Source organism: Rhinatrema bivittatum, chromosome 2, assembly GCF_901001135.1.
Source record: "Rhinatrema bivittatum chromosome 2, aRhiBiv1.1, whole genome shotgun sequence".
In the NCBI taxonomy this organism is placed as follows: Eukaryota; Metazoa; Chordata; class Amphibia; order Gymnophiona; family Rhinatrematidae; genus Rhinatrema; species Rhinatrema bivittatum.
The window spans coordinates 431949985-431966087 of NC_042616.1; positions in this window are offsets into that span (position 1 = coordinate 431949985).

Here is a 16103-nt window from a genome sequence, read left to right on the forward strand (position 1 = left end):
TTATTAATAAGCTGTAGTATTACTTTTGGTGGACAAAAGTCTACTAGGTTCTTGAATGGGTAATTTGGCTTTCCGTTCAAAGATAGTGAGTTGCCCACATGAGTGGAGGGTTTTCCCGGAGAATTATGAGTTCAGAGCGGCTGTGGAATGAAGTTGGATCCATTTTGTGCGTAAGTAACGAGAAAAAAAAAAAAAAAAAAGGAAAAATCTGTAAGTATCAATGTTTTTATTTTATTTGTTGTACAGTGTATATAGATTGTGTGTTACATCGGGATAGAATACTTTTTGCAAAATGTTCTTTAATATATGTTAGGGAGACAGGTACAGGAGTTGCTGCTTTGATTGCAATCCAAATTAAGTTATGCTTTCTTCAGAATGAACAGTTGAAAAAACAGAGGGGTAGCCAGCACTAGTCAGTCTGTGGTCTTTTGTCCTCAAACCACATGGCATCTGGCTCAGTAGCAGTTTCAGTAACACCTGGGAGGTAGCTTCAAAAGGAGGAAGAGGGAATAAGTTAAATTTGGTAAGTTATAATTAGTATGAGAAGGAGTTTTTGTTTAGTGGATTATTCCCCAAAAGTTTGGTTGTTGTTCTTACAGGAAGGTGCTAACGGCTTTAATCTTTTACAGCAGGTTACATGTGGTTAATTTCTTTCTTTGCCTTCTTTGATTAGCTTTAACAAGGAAGCCTATTTTTTGTCTGTGTGCATCTATTTATATAAGTTAAGATTTTGTGTACGTATCACCACTTACGCGTGTGGCCAGGTCCTTTTGAAAATGTGTGCGGCGCGCACAGGGCCAGACCATATGCGTAAGTGGCGATTGTTACGCACATGGTCAATTTTAAAATTCAGTCGGTAATGTTCAAATCTATTTATCACTTTTTCATACCTTTAGAGCAGGGGCAGATTGCAGGAATATTTCAGCCCGGTGATTTTTTCAAAACCAGCCCGTGGGGTGTCTCACTGACACTGTCATGCACTTTCCCTAAAGCGCATGCTTCAAACAAAAGCACCAAAAAGCAAGCCCTACTGACCTTTCAGAGGTGCATCATGTGACATGGAGCCTGGAAGAATGGAATCAAAAAGTCTCAAACATGAATTTCACCATTTCCTGAATAACTAAGTAGCAGAGCGTACCCTAGAATAAGGGTAAGCAAACAGATCTGCAGTCACCCTTCCACCTATGCTATTGGTTGGGTCCTCCCCAAGTTTGGTTACATCTCTTATAAACTGTATATATTCTGGATTCTTGGTCTGTTGTTAAAGCCTCTTGACATTCAATCAGCTCTTGGAATCAGTTGCCAATAATGAGACAACCACACTGCCGGTCAGTGTCAGAAACACACATACAAAAACAGTCTCTTCAGACACAAACACCCACTTTATCCCTTCTGAGGGGCCAATGCAATACAGGGCGCTAATCCACCCCCTAATGCAATAGGGGGATTAGCGCCCATTTAACCCTCGTCCAACATTGAGTGAATGAGATAGCGCTCATCACATGCAAATGCATGTGAATGAGTCTATTACTCATCACTCCACATTCAAAAAAATAAATGTGCGTCTCAGACACATTTATCGCTCAGCTATTAACGCCTGCCTGGAGCAGGCGTTAATAGCTGAGCGCATGTAAAAGAAGTACAGAAGAGCAGAAAAAAACTGCTTTTCTGTACTTCTTCAGTAAAAAAACAAACAAACAAAAATACCTCCGCAGACCGCCGAGTTATTGAAGATCGACGCCTGTAAACTCGGTGTCAGTTTTCATAATTGGCTGTCTGCCAGTAATGAAAACGGCTGCAGTGACTCTTCCCTGGCCAAGACAGGGAAGAGTCACTGATAACTCGGCATCCATTTTTATTACTGGCGGACGGCCGGTTATGACCCTAGCACCTCCTTGCTAATGCAACTCCCTAATTTACCGATTGCATGGCGCCTCCCCTTGTGGGTGCTGAAAAGTCAGCACCCGCTTTCCGTGAAAATTATTGCTTTGGCCCCTGAGTTTGTGTGTGATTGAGTCTCTCTCTTTCTCTGACCCAAAAACACACACACACAATATCTTGCTCTTAGTATGTGGATGTGAATTTGTGTCACAGGAAAAGACAGAGATACACCCCTACACACACTTTGAGGCAGATTTTATAAATTTGCGCGAGAGCGTACTTTTGTTCGCGCACCAGGTGTGAACAAAAGTACGCTGGATTTTATAAGATACGCGCGTATCTTATAAAATCCGGGGTCAGTGCGCACAACGGGGTGCACATTTGTGCAACCTGCGCGCGCCGAGCCTGGCGCGCGCTGCCTGTTACCTCTGAGGCCGCTCCAAAATCAGAGCGGCCTCGGAGGGAACTTTCTTTTCCCCCCCCACACCTTCCCCCTCCCTTCCCCTACCTAACCCAACCCCCCAGCCCTATCTAAACCCCCCCCCTACCTTTTGTTGGCAGATTTACGCCTGCTGAAAGCAGACGTAAATCTGCGCGCGCCAGCGGGCTGCTGGCGCGCCATCACCCGACCCATGGGCTGGTCCAGAGGCCTCGACCATGCCCCCGGGCTGGCACCATGCCCCCGGTCCCGCCCCGAACCACCCCCTGACCCCCGGACACGCCCCAGACACGCCCCCAGACACGCCCCCTCCCCGCTCCTTTTACGAAGCCCCGGGACTTACGTGCGTCCTTGGGCTGTGCGCGCGTCGGCGGCCTATGCAAAATAGGCGTGCTGGCGCGCGAGGGCACTGCACACGTAAATCCAGCCGAATTTACGCTCGCAGGGCATTTAAAATCCGGCCCTTTGTGTCAGAAAGAAAGACACACACTGTTACAGACACAAACTGTGTGTGTGTGTAGGCAGGATCTCTCTGACTCACACCCACTCTATCTCTCAGACATGCATATTCCACTGTTGTGCTGCTGCTCATGTGCTCAAATAGCAAGTGCCCTCGCTCCAGCATTGCTGTGTCAGTATATAAAGGATTTGCTTACTGCCATATAAGCCTTTCCAAGACTGCAGAATTCCCTCTCTTTCCCATTCCAACCTTTCTTGGCACCCCATTCTCCAGAAGGCTCACTGGTTCCATAGCCAGCTTCTTCCCTCTCAGAGCACCAGCGGGCCTGGACAGTGGTCATTAGCTGCTGTCCCGGGGAAGCACACACCAGCAGTCGGCCGGCACGCACAAACTACTTCTGCTCCAGGGAAGCAGTAAGTAGTAAAACAAAAAAAATGTAAGTCACTGGGATGGGTTTAGGGGGTGGGAAGTAGAGGGGAAGAGGGAGGGGGTTTTGGTAGGGGGGTATGGAAGTTCCCTCCCAGTCCGCTCCTTAATTGGAGAGTGTGCCGGTGCACACATGTTATAAAACTGGCAGGTCCATATGCACACCCGGAACCGCTCGTATATGGACATTGCGTGTGCATCTTTTAAAATCTACCCCTATGGTTCTGTCTGTAAGTAGCTTGAATGGAGCCATGGCTAGACATAATCTGTAGGGAATTGAGAATGTTTCTCCAACACTGCATAGACTCTTTCTTCTGGCTCACCCCCTCCCTTTGACTGTAGCTTGCCATTTCTCTGTGCCCCACCTACCACCATCACTACTCCAGGTCATTCCCATGATTGTAAGCTGCATAGCCTGTTGCTTTTATGATTCCCCAGGCTCTTTTCTGCCTATCTCTTCCAGTGGAAAGAGGACTAGAAGTGATCCATGCTGTTCCTCCAGAGCTTTAAAAAATGAAAAATGAAGCCCTGGCCAAGACAGGAAAGAGTCACTGATGCAAAGCAGCATAGCTCCAGACAGAATCCTTCTTTCCTACATGGAGCAGGGCTGGTGCAAGGGTATGAAGTGCCTTAGGCAAACCTTACGGCCTTGTACCCCTCTCCCACCTCCTCCTACATACACACTCACAATTAAAAATTATAAATGTATAATAACAGATCTTACATGGAAAAAGGAAATTCAAAGTACATTCTTTGAGGTAAAAATATGACAACATGTATATTATATTTATATTCTTTGCAGTGATGCCAGCCAGAAATCCATGCAAAAAAAGACACTTGGAGCCCATATGGCATTTGGCATATTATAATGCATGTTGAGTGTGAGCTTTTCTCTCAGAAAGCCATGAGTAAACTAAATTACAGTTAAAATATTGTAAACTCCCCATACATTGTTTAACATACAAACATTCATTTAATGATCTTAAATTCTGTGCTATCGATCACGTTCCAGTGCATTGGCGCGGCGGTAATCATGAAGGACAGCTATTGAAACTAGAACAACGCTGGATATATCGACTGGGGACAGTGAGTCCGGCAGGTTTAAATGCTGATCTGGAATTACATCCTTTTTTAGGATAAAGAAAACATTTTTTCTTATACATCCACAATGTTTTAATTTTTCCCAGGATTTAGTGCTTGATTATTAATCAATCAAAAAATGTTGACACATGATACGTCATCTTCATGACGTCACACCTGTTGTATATTTAATAGGACGTAAACGTTAGCCTCGTTTCCTCCCTGCGACGCAGAAGAATGATTGAGACGTCGGGTCCATTTTGAATCGGTAGCCTACGGCGGTCAGATAAGTACTGTTCTTTATTTTACCCTATTGAAAGCTGCTAAGACTGTCTCTTTAAATTTCTAGGCAAAACACTCCTATGTTGATATCCATCTAGATGCCCCTGAGGAAACTTTAATAAGCGAAACATTGGCCGTGTTGGGCGTTTTTGTATACAACACATTGAGAGAATGCCAGCTACTTCTTGTCTTCACGTCATTAATGGAGTGAAATATATAAGTCTTTTTGACTAATTTTTAAAGAAAAAGAAAAACACATAAAAAAATATTTTCATACAAAAATAATTAAAGAGTTTTTTTAAGTGATGATGAATGATTAGAGGTCCGGTTGGATTTGGGATTGAATCACAATGTCTGGCTTGCTGACACCATCACTATAGGCAATATTTTGAATTAAAGTTCAGTTCCCCTTTTTTGTTTACAGTTTTCCTATTGGGTTACTGTGTTGACTCTCCTTGATATATTTTTGAGATTTCAATTACCCCAATATTGACTGGGTAAATGTAACATCAGGACTTGCTAGAGACATAAAGTTCCTGGATGTAATAAATGACTGCTTCATGAAACAATTGGTTCAGGAACCAACGAGAGAGGGAGCTATTTTAGATTTAATTCTTAGTGGAACACAGGATTTGGTGAGAGATGTAACGGTGGTGGGGCCACTTGGCAATAGTGATCATAACATGATCAAATTTAAACTAATAACTGACAATAAATAAATCTACAGCTCTAACACTACATTTTCAAAAGGGAAACTTTGATAAAATAAGGAATATAGTTAGAAAAAACCTGAAAGGTGCAGCTGCAAGTGTTCAACAGGCATGGACAATGTTCAAAAATACAGTCCTAGACATACAGGCCATATGTATTCCACGTATTAAGAAAGATAGAAGGAAGACAAAACGATTACTGGCATGGTTAACAGGTGAGGTGAAAGAGGCTATTTTAGCCAAAAAAAAAAATCCTTCAAAAAATTGGAAGAAGGATCCGTCTGAAGAAAATAGGATAAAGCATTAACATTGTAAAGTTAAGTGTAAAACATTGATAAAACAGGCGAAGAGAGAATTTGAAATGAAGTTGGCTGCAGAGGCAACAACTCATAATAAAAATGTTTTAAAATATATCCGAAGCAAGAAACCTGTGAGGGAGTCAGTTGGACCGTTACATGACTGAGGGAAGATAAGGCCATCACAGAAAGACTTCTATGCTTCCATGTCTACTAATGAGGATGTTGGGGAGATACCAATTCTGATTAATAGAGATGTGAATCATTTTTTGTTTTCGTTTGTTCTTCGTTTTTCTGCCGCCGCAGGAAATGTCGTTTTTTTGCAGTCCGGGTCTTTTTTTCACAAAAAATCTCTTTTTAAGTTAGTGTGCGCTAACTCCCCGTTAGGGCGCACTACCAAAAACTGTTAGATTTTGTTACTTTTTGTTAGTTGAGCAGAGATCAGATCCACCTGTCAAAGAAGGGGTGCAGCATCTTCCAACACAGACTGGCAAACCTATTAAAGATAGCTTTAAACTAGGATTGTTGAGAATAGGTAAACAAAACCCTAAGGTAAGTAAAACATTAAATATTTGTATAAAATAAGGGCAGCATCTGGAATACTATGTTAAAAAATGTTCACAATATGGGAAATTCAGTTCCATATCTAGATGCAGTCATGGAAGAAGATGACTTTGATGTAGAGGTTGTCACAGAGACACGGTACCCTCAAATCCATGACTGGGATATAGTTATACAACACAAATCCAGAAGGAGAAGGAATATAAAAAAACAATTGAAAAATCACTCAAAATATACAACTAAATGAGGGGTGCGGTATCAGAAAAAGCCAATATAACAGATGTAATCCACTGTCTCTCAACAGCAATTGGCCTCAGATAGTATCAGTTTAATATACACCACTGGTTTAAATGATATACCACAAAACCTCCAATTTTATAGGACTAACACATTTTATTTTTATTTAACTCTAAATCTCACTTGCATTATGAATACCAACTATGTTAAAAATAACTAAAGTAATACCGTTAACCAATTTTCAAATATTGTCCACTGAATATTTAGCTTGATTCACAGTCCTGATTCTATGTCAAATAAACCCAACATGGTCCATGTTTCTGCAAACACAGCCACCTTCAGGAGTTTCTGTACTGCATTATCAGATTATATTTCTTATACAAAAAGTGAAAAACAAAAAACCAAAAACCACACTTTTACTCAAAATGGCAGACATTCAAAATGAAGAGAAATCCCTTCCTATTTAAAGGGCTAATATTACTTGTTGAACCAAATGCAGGGAATTGTCATACAATAAGACAATGTCAATTAGCAGGCAAAAAGCCAGAACAGTTGAAGATGCCATAGAAATTATGTCAATCATGAAAAACTGACCAATCAATTTCCTTGTTTAAACCTTTTGGTTCCACTGTTTCAAAATAATAAATCCACCTTTTTTCCTTCTGCAATAAAACTCTATAAAAGTCTGCTCCTCACAGGAAGGGTTTTGGTTGCTCTATTATTGCAAATCTAAGATAAGAAAAATCATGTCCTTGCAGTAAACAATGCTACACTAATGGAGCTTCAATATGCCCGCAATTTATGGTGCTACGATGCTCTATCAAACGTACATGCAATAATGTAGTAGGGGAAGTTGCCAGGGCAGAAACCTGCAAAATATCACATATATTGCGTGATATCATCCTATCACATGATTATACAGTATACATATCGCTTGATATATACTGTTTAATGTGCATTAGAGCACTACTGTGACTTGATGCATTTCCCATTTAAAAAGAATATTCAGTGGTGCAGAGTGCTGCTCAATATAACTAGATAACTTTTGACTTAGCGGGATACGTTTATTAGGATAACTTTTGACCTGCTCAGTAGCAGTTCCAAGTTGTTCAGCTAACTTACCCCTTGATGCACTAAGCCACGATGTTCTTTTGCAGGAGGGGGTCCCACTATCACCGGGAGGGAGGGGTAGGGGTTGTCTCTGCTATAGTGGGGAACGTACCCCGAAAGCACATCATGGCTCTATGGTGCATTCTTTTATGTTGTACCAAATACAGTGTCACAAAAGAATGCGGTGAGCAGCTCTTTAATGCAATGATAGCCCCAACCTCATTGGACTGCCATCACTTTAAAAGCCCATTGATCTGAAAAAAAAAAAAAAAGATACGGCAAACGGGAAGGTCTAGTGAGAGTCACATGGTTAGGGCAAGGTCAGATCAGTGTCATTTTGGAAAATGGTGCCGACCGAGCTGGTTGCAAGAGTGCACCTGGCCCCAAAACAGGATCCAATTTAAGGTACAGGGGGTTTCTGGAGGGGATTCGGGGGGTAGGGTGGGGTGTTTGAACTGTTTGACTTGAGGAGGGCCAGAGGTAGGAGGCTGAGTGTGTTACTTTGGGGGGGTGGGGGGATTGATTGTGTGACTTTGGGAGGGGCAGCAGCTGGGGGGTTGAGATGAGTTACTTCAGGAGGTGAGCGGTTTAATGTTGGTATTTCAGGGGATGGGTGTTAATGGTATCAAGGCCCGGGGCCACTTTTTATTGTGTGTTTTCGGGAAGTGGGAAAGAGGAAAAGGGGCCGGGGCCATCGCCGCACAATTCTTTTTTAAATTTTTAATCAGTTTAGGGGGTGTCAAGGCCACCTCGACAGGCAGCCCCGGTTAAGATAGGGGATCAGCACTGACCCTGGCTCAACATCCCCATTTGGCCGTGACTTTTTTTTATTATTATTATTCTGCCACTTTAAATGTGCAGTGGGAGCCTCGGGACCTGCATTAGGGTGCCAGACCTCCCATTGCACATCTAACGCATTTCAAATAAGTATAGATATTTTATTGAGTCTGACTACCTTCTCGGTTGGCTGTGAAAAATGTTTACATAGAATTGACTAGTAATGACCTTCTTTGTATACATTTGCATTATTCTTACATGCATATCGCATGCAAAGAAGGTTATTGTAGTAGGGGAGGGTAGCTGGGTGAGGAGATGCAAAATATTACTTATTGCACATGATATATTTATTTATTTATTTATTTAGCATTTTTATATACCGACGTTCTCGATACAAATATCAAATCAGGTCGGTTTACATAAAACAAAACAATCGCGGTGAGGCGTTACAATAAACGGAGTTTCAGAACATGAGAATAAATATTAAATAAACAACAGTGACTCATCAAATGACGAGAATCTATATAGTAAATAACATGTAATAAAATAGATAATGGTGTAAATAACTAACTTGAAATAAAATAAATAATAAATAGAATAGTATAAAATATATATGTAAAGACAACAGTAACTCGTTATGATACGTGAAACATGTAGAGAATAACTAAGAATAAATGATGTGTTAATTTGGGATATACAGGTATCAGGGACCAATGTTTATGTGCCTGGTTATGAGTAATGCATGGGCTAAAGAATTAATGCATCCACAAGTGGAACAATCAAACAGGTGGGCTGTCAAATAACGTGGATTCATGTGGAGATAACTAAAAATAAATGATGAGCTGAACAGTGACCAATGTTTATGTGTTTAGATATCAGTAATGCATGAACTAAAGAATTAGTGCATCCACGCGGGAGGCTTTCCCTACAGGTGTGTTGTAAGTGGGTTGTTCAGATGAGGTGGCTTTCACTACAAGTGGGCTGTAAGTGGGTTGTCCAGATGAGGTGTAATCGGGCCTTGAAGAGGTGTGGGCGGTCGTGGAACTTGAGGTGTGGTCATGGAACTTGTAGTGAACTAATTTTACTCTATATATGCAATATAATGTGTGTTAGAGACCTAACACTGCTTGATGAATCACCTGATTAGCTGAATAAATCTCAATATTGCTACTTATCTGGCTAACAGGGTCATTCATCAAGCTGTGTTAGGGCTCTAGTGTGCGTTATATCGCATTATATTTTGCATGTCCCCACCCAGACACCCTCCCTTATTACACTGACCTTCTTTGCATACTCTTTGCATGCATGAATAATGCAAATGCATGCAGAGAAGGTTATTACTAGGCAATTTGATGCAAATATTTTATCATGGCCAACCGAGAAGGTGGTCAGCTGCGATAAAATAACAACTCTCTGGTAAGTGTTAGAAGTGCGGCAGGAGACCTGGGATCAAAATGCAGGTCCCAAATCTCCTGATGCAACTAAATAAAGTACTTTATCACAGTAATCAATTAATGTAGGAATAAAATCTTAATATGTGTATATGTTTATTTATTCTTCATATTTACTTGCTTTTTTATACGTATTTCAGTGTTTATGTAGTAATTTTATCAACTCTTTAAATATGACACATGCCATCATCATGTATTTTTTCGCTCAAACAGCAAAGTCTATGAATTACCATTTTCTGAGCAGAATAGCCAAATTCTGCGCAGAAAATAGCAGAGGAGACCCTGGCATGCCGTGAATGGAGCGCGTCCTGCGTGTGCTGTGGGACACATTCCATTTGCGGTGAAGATGAAGGCCCTGGCGCGCCATTCATGGTGAAAAGGGAAGGCCCCAAGTGCCACGAATGGAGTGCACTCTGCTTGCAGCAAAGATGGAAGGCTCCCCATGTGCTGCGAATGGCGAGCCCAGGCCTTCATCTTTGCTGCAAATGGAGTGTGTCCCGCGGCACATGCGAGACGCGCTACATGTGTGTGTGAGAGAGGGGAGGGGGTGTGGGGAGTGGAGGGTGAGAGAGAGCAGGAGGATGTGAGAGAGCATGGTTGGTAAGAGGGGGCGGGGGGATGCTTGAGTGTGGGTTTTAGAGAGGGAGCCTATATTAGGGGAGGAGTGTGAGGGAGGGGAGGGTAAGAGAACAGGAGGATGTGAGAGAGAGCATGGGAGATAAGAGAGGGGGGGTGGGGGGGTGATTGAGTGGGTTTCAGAGAGAGAGAGGGAGCCTATATGAGGGGAGAGTGTTTGGGGGGGGAAGGGTGAGGGAGCATGGGAGGTAAGAGGGCGGGGGGATGCTTTAGTGTAGGTTTCAGAGAGAGGGAACCTATATGAGAGAAGGGGTGTGGGGGAGGGGAGGGGGAGGGAGCATGGGAGGTAAGAGGGCGGGGGATGCTTGAGTGTGGGTTTCAGAGAGAAGGAGCCTATATAAGGAGATTGTGAAGGAGTATGTATTAGGGGTGTGCATTCGTATTGAACATAAATGTAAAACACTACTTATTTTTTTTTTTAACTTAAAAAAGTGATAAGACATAAACGATCGGATTTCCAACTTATTCAACATAGCTATGTTGAATAAGTTGGAAATCGCGATTGTTGATCCAAAATAAAAATTTAAACCCCTCACCTTCCTTAATCCCCCCCCAAAGACTTACCACAACTCCCTGGTGATCCAGCGAGGAGTGAGGACGCCATTTCTGAAAGCCTTTCCGAGGAGCAAGTGACGTCAGCGCCACGTCGGCGTGACGCGGCATCACGTGATTCCCCACGGGTTCGCGCCGGAACGCTCGTTCGGCCCAAAAGGAACTTTTGGCCAGCTTGGGGGGGTCAGGAGGCCCCCCCAAGCTGGCCAAAAGTTCCTTTTGGGAGAGAGGCGGAGAAGGGAAGCAGAGAAATACAATCTGAGGCTGACCCGAGCCATCCGGAGTGAGTGGGAGCACCTGCAGACCCGACCTGACCATCAGCGTGACTGCCGACGTCAGGGGGCGGACCCGGCGAGAGGAAGCAGGAAGCAGTGAAAAGCTGTCTGCGGGAGAGAGAACGCTGAGAGAGGCAGAGAAGGGAAGCAGAGAAATACAATCTGAGGCTGACCCGAGCCATCCGGAGTGAGTGGGAGCACCTGCAGACCCGACCTGACCATCAGCATGACTGCCGACGTCAGGGGGCGGACCCGGCGAGAGGAAGCAGGAAGCAGTGAAAAGCTGGCTGCGGGAGAGAGAACGCTGAGAGAGGCGGAGAAGGGAAGCAGAGAAATACAATCTGAGGCTGACCCGAGCCATCCGGAGTGAGTGGGAGCACCTGCAGACCCGACCTGACCATCAGCGTGACTGCCGACGTCAGGGGGCGGACCCGGCGAGAGGAAGCAGGAAGCAGTGAAAAGCTGGCTGCGGGAGAGAGAACGCTGAGAGAGGCGGAGAAGGGAAGCAGAGAAATACAATCTGAGGCTGACCCGAGCCATCCGGAGTGAGTGGGAGCACCTGCAGACCCGACCTGACCATCAGCGTGACTGCCGACGTCAGGGGGCGGACCCGGCGAGAGGAAGCAGGAAGCAGTGAAAAAGCTAACTGCGTGTGGCGCGCAGCAGAGCCGGCGCGTCGCCAAAGCCACGCGCGCCTAAGGGGCGCGCGTCAGGTCGGCTTTGCCCGGCTTCGCCCGGATCGCCTGGAAACCTGGGACTGTTATACACTGGACTGGAGGTAAAAGTTTTCCTTTTTTCTCTACTTAATTCTCCCGTGAAACATCTGCTGGGGAATATAGGCAATATCAAATTGCAGAACGGCTTACATTCTCCTTATAGATTTGATTAGCAATGCCTCCGAAGAGGAAAGGAAGGGTGAGAGTATTTCCATCTCTCCCCTTACCCTCTCCAATTCAATTGGATATTAGCCGTTTTATGCTTGCTACTGGGGTAAACGGGTCAGGTGTCGAAGAATCTGGTGTGCCTGCCAATCGGGGAGGATTGGCAGTGCCTGCAGAGGAGGCCTCCCTCAGCCCAAATGCTGGGCTGCCACCGGCACAGAGGGAAGGGAACGAGACAGTTGGAGAAGCTCTAGGAGGAGCTGAGGGTGTTGTAAATAATGGAGAGAATAAAACAAACACCCCCCCCCAAGCGGAGGATGGTGAAAAGCTGACCAACAGGACACCCCCTGTCCCGGTAACCCGCCCTGCGGTGGTTACTTTAGATATGCTTTGGGACATGATGGCTGGAACCTTAAACAATATCCAAAGGTTGGAAAATAAAGTTGATGCAATAAATGCAGGATATGAAAAGGATCTTCTCCAAACTCAAAACAGTTAAAAGAATCAGCAGAGAAAATTAAGCTACTGGAGATGAATGGAAAGAAGAACATAGATTTTCAAGTTGCGGTGGTTAAAGACCGAGAAAATATGTCTAAAAGACTGGAGAATCTTGAAAACAACGCCAAACGGTTAAACCTTAGATTTTTAAACTTCCCCAGGGTGGTGGGGGAAGTATCTATGATTTCCCTTAAAAAATTTCTGATTGAAGGTTTGGGGTTTGTATTAGAGAGTTCTCCAGTGATTACTAATTGTTATTTTCTACCTAAATCTAGTAATCCAATTCCTTTAGAAGATCAAATGTTTCAAGGAGATCTTACTAATTTTTTAGAAAATTCCATGGCTCAGATAATTGATAGGGGAACATTAATGGCAACTTTTTCATCTATTGAAGATGTAAATCTAATTATGAAAAAATACTTTACTAAATTCCCAATCAACTATCTAGGCAAGGAAATGAAAATTTTTCCTGATTTAGCTGCAACAACTCAACAAAGGCGGAGAGCCTTTTTGGCTTTCCGAACAGAAGTCATTGCTTTGGGTTATAAATTTGTTTTGAGGTTTCCATGCAAATGTTTAATCTCAAAGCAAGACGAGGTGTTTATTTTCTTTATGCCCGACCATTTGAAGAATTTCATAGAACAACGAAAATTAACAACCGCATCCCCACTGTCATGACTGAAGTAAAAAAAGAGATAAAGGATTACCCAGTCAATATTGCCCTGTTTGTAAATTGTGGTTAAAAATATTCTCCCTTAATTTCTATTTTCCATGCAGCTCTCTCAAGTTTGATTTGTATAGAGATTGGTATAGGACAAGAAATTATAATGATAGGTTAATTTAACACTGTTAATAAGTGATTATTTGCTTTGTCTGACCAAAAATGTTTGCAAAATTGATTTGTGTCTAATATTGAAGTTATATTTATGTTAACTTTCAAATTGATAAATAAAGTATTAAAAAAAAAAAAAAGTTCCTTTTGGGCCGAACGAGAGTGCCGGAGGGAACTCGCGGGGAATCACGTGACGCCGCGTCACGCCGACGTCACGTGATTCCCCGCGGGGTCGCTTCCGGGATCCTCGTTCGGCCCAAAAGGAACTTTTGGCCAGCTTGGGGGTGTCAGGAGGCCCCCCCAAGCTGGCCAAAATTTCCTTTTGGGCCGAACGAGCGTTCCGGCGCGAACCCGCGGGGAATCACGGGACGCCGCGTCACTCCGACGTGACGCCGACGTCACGTGCTCCTTGCAAAGTTGGTCAGAAATGGCGTCCTGACCCCGCTGGACCACCAGGGAGTTGTGGTAAGTCTTGGGGGGGGGGGGATTAAGGAGGGTGAGGGGTTTAAATTTTTATTTGCACATATGGACATAACTCATTGAATTCTGTTTATGTCCATATTGACCGCAAATGGGACCCCCTTTGGACATATGGACATATGAACTTAAACTTTTGCTCTGCACATCCCTAGTATGTATGTGTGTGAGAGTTTGGGAGCTCATGTGTATGAAAAAGGAATTGTGTGTATGTGAGGATGCTAGTCTGTGTGAAGGGATTATGTATGTGTGAGACAGAGCCTGTGTGAAGGGGTGCATGAGAGAGAGACATAGGTAGCCTGTGTGAGGATGTATGTGTGAGAGAGATAGGGAGCTTGTGTGGGTGTGTATGCAAGAGAAAGGGCCCTGTATGTGGGGATGTGTGTGTGTGTTGTATGTGTGCGAGAGAGTGAGGGAGCCTGTATGAGGGTGTGTGTATGTGTATTAGAGAGAGGGAGCATGTGTGTGAGAGAGGGAGGGACAGAGGGTGCCTGTGTGAGGGGCAGTACTGAGAATGGGGTCATACTCTGGGACTGGCAATAGAGTGGAAGGGGTTGAGCCTAGAGGTGGAGGGGAGAGATACTGGCAGGTAGAGGAGTTGGGGCCTGAGAGGGCAAAGTGGCCAGGGGAGTAGGGAGAGCGAGCGGAAGGGCCACTCTTACAGTGAATTTCTAGGGAAATTCTACTCAAAATATTTAAAATTCTGCATATTTAATTAATAACTTTTTTCTGTATTAATTTTAAATGTAATTACTTAAAGACTTGTAGATTGTACGTCAGCCTTAAATTACTTCAAAGAATGAAATAGTCGGTACCGAATCCAACTATGCAATATTCATACAAGTAATTTATTGACCTTCATAGCTTCCCGCGGTCTCTTTGGGCATCTCTGCTCTTTGTTAAGCCGCTATTGGGATCATCTTTAATCATAGGTCATGAATGCACTTGTTTTCAAGTCACTTTTTGTTCATTTTTTGTTTTTGCCAGTTTTTTCTTAGTTTTCGTTTAAATAAAATGTACCTTTGGATAATTCTGCATACCATTTTTAGAATAAATGAATCGTCCTGTATCGCGATGATGCAATGTATACGTTCGCGAGTTTAAAGCGTAACCAAAGATATTTTGGCTTGTAAATGCAGAAATGACACACAGTCAGAGGAGTTCCTGAGGCAGCTTTGGACGTGAAACGTGCACGTCGAACTGTACTCTGATACCGTCGGAAGGGTGGTACCCTCCACGAACTGTGCTCTGCTATCCCTGGAAGGGAAGTATTTTTTTTAATTAATTCATTTATTCTAAAAATAGTATGCAGGTTACCATCTTGAACTTTACACAGTGGAGGTACTTGTTGAGGGCTCATAGGTCCAGAATTTTTTGGGGATTAGAAAGTACCAGGAGTAGAATCCTAGGCCTTGTTGGAAGTAGGGCACTGGTTCTATTGCTCTGGACTGGAGGAGAAGGGTGACCTCCTGCTCCAGTAGTGAGTGGTCGGATGTTCTCCATGTCGGTAGAGGTATGGAGTCTGGTGGAATGGAGAGAAAGTTCAGGTGATAACCTTGAGAGATTATGGCAAGGACCCACTGGTCTGAGGTGATTGTGTGCCACCTGTTGTTGAAATGGCACAATCAACCTCCCACTGGTATCTGAGGCAGTTGAAACTGGCTGCTGCTTTCTATGCAGGAGTTAAAAACTGGAAGCAGGGCCCGGCTGAGGAGCTGCTTGAGGCTTTTGTTTACGAGGTTGACGAGACTGGGACTTTTGGAAAAGTCTCGTGGAACGAGTACTAGACGGTGGTGGATAGGATTTCTTTGGACGGAAGAATGATTTTTTAGTATTCTTCCTGAATGGCTGTTTGGGGGAATACTCAGAGAGCATCAGAGAGAGCTGGCGAAGGGTCTCATGATGGTCCTTGAGTTCCGCCACCGTCTGCTGAATCTTTTTACCAAACAGATTATCTCCTATGCAGGGCAGATCAGATAATCTGTCTTGTACTTCAGGGCGCAAGTCCGAAGACTTGAGCCAGGCCCATCTTCTTGCCGAAATAGCAGTTGCATATACCCTGGAAGCGGCGTCGAAGATATCATAAGAGGATCTTATTTCATGCTTCCCTGCCTCGAAACCCTTGTGTACCAGGGTTTGAAACTGTTCCTGGAATTGCTGAGGCAGGGACTATGCAAAGTCCTGTATCTGCTTGAATAAGACCCTGTTGTACTGGGTCATATACAGCTGGTAGGAGGCGATT